Consider the following 6272-nt stretch of genomic DNA (forward strand, 5'->3'; position numbering starts at 1 on the left):
CTTGCTGGCTGGTCACTGGTCCGAGGAGCATCCCTTATACTTATAGAGATCGGATTTTGAAAAACTTTTCGCGGCAGTCGACGCACCACTTCTACTTTCAAGAGTGAAATCGGGATATGTAGGACTCTTTGATAGGCGGGCGTATAGGTGACCTCTGGAGTTGGGAATTCTATCCCCATGACTTGCTCAATCTTAGGAATGACCTCTGGTTCATCTTTTGGCCAAGGTGGCTCAGAACTAGGGGTAGAGAGTCAAGAATCCTCTTCATGTGAAGACGAAGTTTCCTTCGGGATGATTGTTGGGATGCTAGGATGAATAGGGGTTAGAGGGAGAATTGGGGCTTGCCTTTCTTCCTCTTTGAACATGTTTACCAATGTTCTCCCAACATCCTCAACATCTTCATGAGGCGAAGAAGTCGTCTTCATTGTAGACTTGTGACCTCCATCATTCAACTTCTGAGGCAACACCAGATTTGTGAAGTAATATTAGCAGCAACATAGTGAGTTTCGGCTACAGGGAACGGTCTCTTATCAGCATAGAATGTATGTTGTCTCCCATCTCGACTATACTTGAAGCACTGATGCAATGTTGATGGAACCACCCCATGGCCATGGAGCCATGGCCGATCGAGGAGAATGTTGTAGGAAGTGTCGGTGTCGATTACATGAAACTGGGCGTAATCGTTCAGCTCACACATCTTAAAATGAAGGCGAACCTTGTCAGCTAGCTTATATCCTGACTGATTGAACCCTTGAATTGTGACATGGGTAGGAGTAAGATCTTCAAACCCTAACCCTAATCGAGTAAGGATCCACCTTGGAATAAGGTTGACTACCGACCCTCCATCGAACATAATTCGGTCAATGGGACATGCATGTAATTCACCAGTGACAAAGAGAGGGTGATTATGAAGCTTTTCACCTAGCTGCAGATCATCCTCTCAAAGGATAATTGGCATACATCCTTCTAAAATTTTCGGGTCCGCTTCAATAGGTTCTACTTCGGTCTCATACACCTTTGGGTAAGAGAGAGCCTGAACCAAAGTCATCCGGTAATCCTTTGAGAGCATGAGGGCGTCGTAGATACTGAGGAAAGCTGAAAGCTTTCGGAGATGCCCTATCACATCATATTTCACCTTTTCTTGATCAAGGCCTTGTGCTCTTAGTTCTGCCACTGGTTTGGGTGGTATGTTGGGTTGAGGAGCAGGTTTGGGTGGAAGAGGTTTATTTTGGCCTGCTGGCTGACTTGATTTCACAGCGGGCTTGATTCGTGTGATGGGGTTTTGAGGGTTTGGAAGCGATTGAGTCAGAGGTATCCTAGGGAGTTGGAGAATATGTGGATTGTTTGAGGTATTGGGGTTAGGAAGGAGTCCGGGGAGCTGGAGGATAGGCAGATTGGTATTTGGATTGGGGCACAATGGAGAATTAGGAAGCTTCAAGATGCCTGACTTTTGAGGTGGAGGCTGTATCGTTTTCCCATATCTTAGGCTTATCTGTCCCATGCTGGGTGATGCTCTTGAGATTGCACCATATGACAAACCTCTTGATCATGGAGGCTTTGGCCTCTAGATTCTCTCAGTTTCTGCTCAAAGTTGGGCTCAAGAGGCCACTGGGGTTTCTTTGGCCTAGACCTTTTGTGCTTCTTTAAAGAAGGTAGCTCTGCCTTCGCTTTAGCAGTTAGGGCTTCAACAACTGTTTAGAAACTAGCTGCATGTGCCAGGGTCTTTCTCAATCGTTTCCGTTGCGTCCTACTTATATTGATACCTTCGAATTTTCTGTTGAGAGCCTCGAAGTCCGAACATTTCAAGGTTGTACCTGCAAGAGACATAGGAGAAGAAAGATAAGAAGTAGAAGAAGAAGGAAAAGGGTTAAAAAGTAGGGGACTTTAATGTCATTCACCTGATCGGATCGATCTAACAGATTTTTACTTCATCACCAAGGTTGGACGTGTGCAGGGGGTCTTTTAGGTGTTTCCCTTGCTTAGACCGTTGGGGAGTGTTTTTAACGTCATCACCCTCATTGGACGTGCTCTGAGGAGAGATGACACGGGAACATCTTCTTGATGGGATGGAGAAGGAAGAAGGATCGTGCTAGGGATAAAGTCCAGTAAAATTGGAAGTAGGGGAAGAGGCCTAAGAAATTCCTGGTCAACTAGAGGTCGAGCTATCTTGTTTCTCTGGCAAGAAGCCTTTGGTGCTCGTCTCCTTCTGGCTCTCTGAAGTGGTGTTCCATTCGTCTCGCTAGGCTTGTGAACAACCTTAGCTTGGCAAACTGCTTCTCGTCTTAAGGACTTGACTTTACTTCGCCCATGGTAGACTACCCAAGGCTGGGAAGTCAACGGTTCAGTAGAGTCTAAATCATTATTAGGAAGGTCTTGTGTTGGGAGATCCTCTTGTGTTAGTGGGCAGTGGCTTGGGGATCACTTATTGGGATGTTATAAAACTCCTGATATTCCCGAATTTTTTTTGCGAATATATCATGGAAACTGGTGCATTCCCACAGGTAGTCGCCCCATATCTGGTGATAAGGGCACCAACGATCCTTAGTCCCCTGAGCAACGCGTCGAGGCTGCCTTGCTGGCTTCAGCGTGATTAGGCCTTCCTGAAGCATTATAACAAAGAAGGCATGAAGGATACCAGGGGCTTTGTCTTCCTCTTAGACTATTACTGCATGGGAGGCTTCTGCTGCCCCGAACGCTTTCTTTAAGTCTTCAAGCTTTATTTGACCCTTCTGAATCAGGGCCTCAATGATATCCTTTAGTGTGAAGCAGTCATCCGTGGGGTGATTGATCCTTCTATGGTAAGTGCAATAATTTGGTTGAGTATCAAGCCCAACCTGCTCAGGGAACTTGGCTTCTAGAAGCTCGATCATATTTTGTTCCAACAATAATCGGAATAGTGTACGGACCCATTCTTTCTCAAAGGGGTAAACCTTGTTCCTATGCCTGGTGAAATAATCATCCCGATTAAGATTCGCAGGCGAGGGTACTCAATTGTATGACTGTTGTTGCTTGGTAGTCTGGGGAGTTGCCTTTACTATGCTCACCCCTTTGGAAAGGTCCAAAGTTTGGGAGGGAGCCTTCTTTGGATCAGTGACCGCGACGGATGCACTGATCACTCCCTTTTGTTGGTTGCCCCGAGTGTTAATCCAAGAGCTGCCATTGCCCCGGTTGTTCCCCGAGCTTGCAGACAGCCATCTTGAGCCGCTGTGGTGGCGTGATAGACTTTCTATGCCGACTAATTTATAAATTAGCTCTAACATGGAAGTCGGATTACAGGCCTTGACATGTAGAGCAATTTCAGGTCGAATGTTCCGCATGCAAGTTTGGACTGCTTCCTTCTCAGGCATAAGATTGGGATGGCGAGCGGCCAAATATCTCCATCTTGATATGGACTGGTCTATAGGCTCATCGGAGTCTTGAGTCAGGGTGAGAAGTTCGATGGTTTGAACCTCTCTCTCGATCTCATAGAAACAATGGTGGAACAACTTGTCCATTTTCTCATAAGTACGTATTGATCTTGGAAGGAGTAGACCATACCACTGAAAAGTTGGGTCGTCAAGGGTTTCAACAAACTGACGGAGAAGGAATCTCTCATCAGTCGCTGTTTCTCGACATGCTGCTTGGAAGTGGGCGATATGCTGGTTGGGGGATGTGGTCCCATTGAATAGAGGAAACTTTCCTTTCTTGTAATCTGAGGGAAACGGGACCTGGTCAATGTATGAGAGGTACGGCCTTTGATAAGGTGTTGTACCTTGAATTCTCAGAATTTGCCTGTTCTTTAAGCTATGGGTCACCATAGCATCTATGTCTGCCTGTGATACAGGGTGAGGGGCAGAATTGTCCTGTGAGGTAGAGGGAAGGGGCTGCCTTGGAGGTGCACCATCCAAGTGGTGGGAATTGACCTCATAGTTAGTTGATTGTCGCGCGACGTCTATACAATCAATCGTTTCCATCATCGCGTGCACCATGTCTTCAAACTTGTTCATGCAGTCTTCCTGCGAGTCACCAGGCTCGCTCAAAACTATCACACTGACTGTTTCTCTAGCGAGGTCAGCTTTAGTTGCAGTTGAGGGCTTACGAACTTGACGGGTCACACGCGACAGATCCTTCAGCAGGGGGTCGGCATGCTCCAACTGAACTTACCTTTTGTATGCTGATCGAGTGAGGACCAGTTCTCTACAGCCTTGGGACCATGGCTGTTGAGGGGCTGGATCGTCTTCTACGACACTAACAACAGTGCAGGTCTCATGAAGCTTTTCTTTAGGCCTCGTCATCTGAAGAGGGTAGAAGGGATTCAGGAGAAGAGGGCCATCAGAGCTGGTTACCCCGACCGCCTTGGCCACTTTCTTAGTGAGAATTCGCAGACAATATCACGTTTAGCTTTGAGGTTTTGATGGACCTCGTGCCAAAACTGCGACTAGGACTGCCGCTGGTCGACCTTTCTTGCACAAGAGAGGGTTGTCTCAATCAGGTGCGGCAAAGGATGAGGGCCAGGGACTGAAGTCGTCATGGGCTGAGGAGGATGAAGGACTTGATCTTCCATCAGGTCTTTGCCCCAAGCTCTCTTGTGGGCTCCAGAGACACAACTGAAATGATGGGGCTGGTTCAGGATGGCACGCTCGAGGAAGGAATTCGAGTACCATGGCTGAAGGTGTTTGCTCGAAGAAGGAGGAGCGGGCAAGAGCAGGGTTGACCCATGAGAATGCCTGAATCTAGGGTGAGGGCCTGTCTGAAATGGTGACGCGTGTGCGCCCCTTGAAGAAGGATCATGGTTGACCTAGGGGTCAGCCCGGGCTCGAGCAAGTGGTCTAGCCTTAGGAGGTCGAGAACTGCGAGTATGTGTCTGGAAGAGAACAGGTGGAGGCCTGCCTCTTACAAGGTGCGCTTGTATTGCTGAGTAGGAGGACGAGAAGATCGTCTCCTGTGTACATGGGTTAGCGCAATGACGGCGTTTTCCCGAGCAGTGAGATGCATATGAGCAAGATATGCAGGACTCGGCCTTGGGAGGTCTGATCCTGGATGCTACCTCGGGGCGACTTGAGGTGCCCCGAGGTGTGGCTAGTGTGGGTGACCCACGAGCCTTGTGGTGTGTGTGAGGGGTGGAAATGGCAGGGTCTCCTCTTGATGTGTCAAGCCTCTAGGGATAAAGACTCGTGGTGTTGCAGGAATGTGGGGGGTAGCCTTGCGGTGACCCACAAGAGCAATGGCATCTTGGTTGCCTTTTACAAAGAGGGATTGGGCAGCCTTCCGGCATACCTTAGCAATACGATCGACAAGTGACTTGTTGGTAGCAAGGTGCATGCTGTGTGGGGCAATAGATGTGTTGTCGATGCAAGGTGCTTTGGAGGAGATGGGGAGTTTGAGACTTTTAGGTCCCTCCTCACACTAATCCAAGTTAAGAACTGGGATCTAGACTTGGGGTCTTTGCTCAAAAGAAGGGTTGGGAATAGAGTTAGAGGAGCTTGTTCCCCGGTGACACTCGCAAATGCAGGGATGAGAAAATCCCCAATCCAGATGAATGTGTTACAGAACCCACAACCATAAGTGATGTGTGAATACAGAAAATAAAAGGAGAAACTTAGCCAAACAGGTACGATTCGACTAAGGGGTAGTAAGTCCCCAGTGGAGTCGCCAAGCTGGTTAGGTGCCTCAATCTCGCCTTTCGGATCACGATGATCGGGTGGCACGCATCTTGGGCGTCAAGGGAGAACCAGGACTTTGAGATTGCTCTCTTGGAAACCTCGTTAGATAATAAGGGCAGGTATTACCAACCAATGAGAGAGGAATTTAAGATGGGTACGAGACTTACTCGGGCTGGCTCGCGTGGTTTCCCTCTTAGATCATAAAAAAAGCCCCTCAGTCGTAAAACTAGTTCGGAATCGCCTCCCTTGGCGTGTATTCTCATGTTTTCTGCAATCACACATATATGGAAAATGTTATAAGACAGGTGGGTCAACGGACCTCACCTTGCCTCTTTGGTGAACGTACACAAGCGTGCACATTCATAAGAAAAAGAGAAGAATAAGAGAAGCAAGATGGGAGAGAGAAGAATTTGACCAGGTGGGGAGATCAGCATAGTGACTAAGCTAATGGGTAATTGGCCCAACGTGGTAGTAAAACGGGCTCGGTAACTCAAACCGGCTTAACAGAATTACTACTAGGCGTCAACACCGATACTGACTAGCTAAACACGATGGTTAGTCTGTCATGGCAATAAAGCGGGCACAATAATTTTGGCACAACAACATTATGGCTAAACGATAGGACTACCA

Source organism: Amborella trichopoda, chromosome 4 (assembly GCF_054954075.1).
Source record: "Amborella trichopoda isolate Santa Cruz 75 chromosome 4, AtrichopodaSantaCruz75HAP2 v2.0, whole genome shotgun sequence".
In the NCBI taxonomy this organism is placed as follows: Eukaryota; Viridiplantae; Streptophyta; class Magnoliopsida; order Amborellales; family Amborellaceae; genus Amborella; species Amborella trichopoda.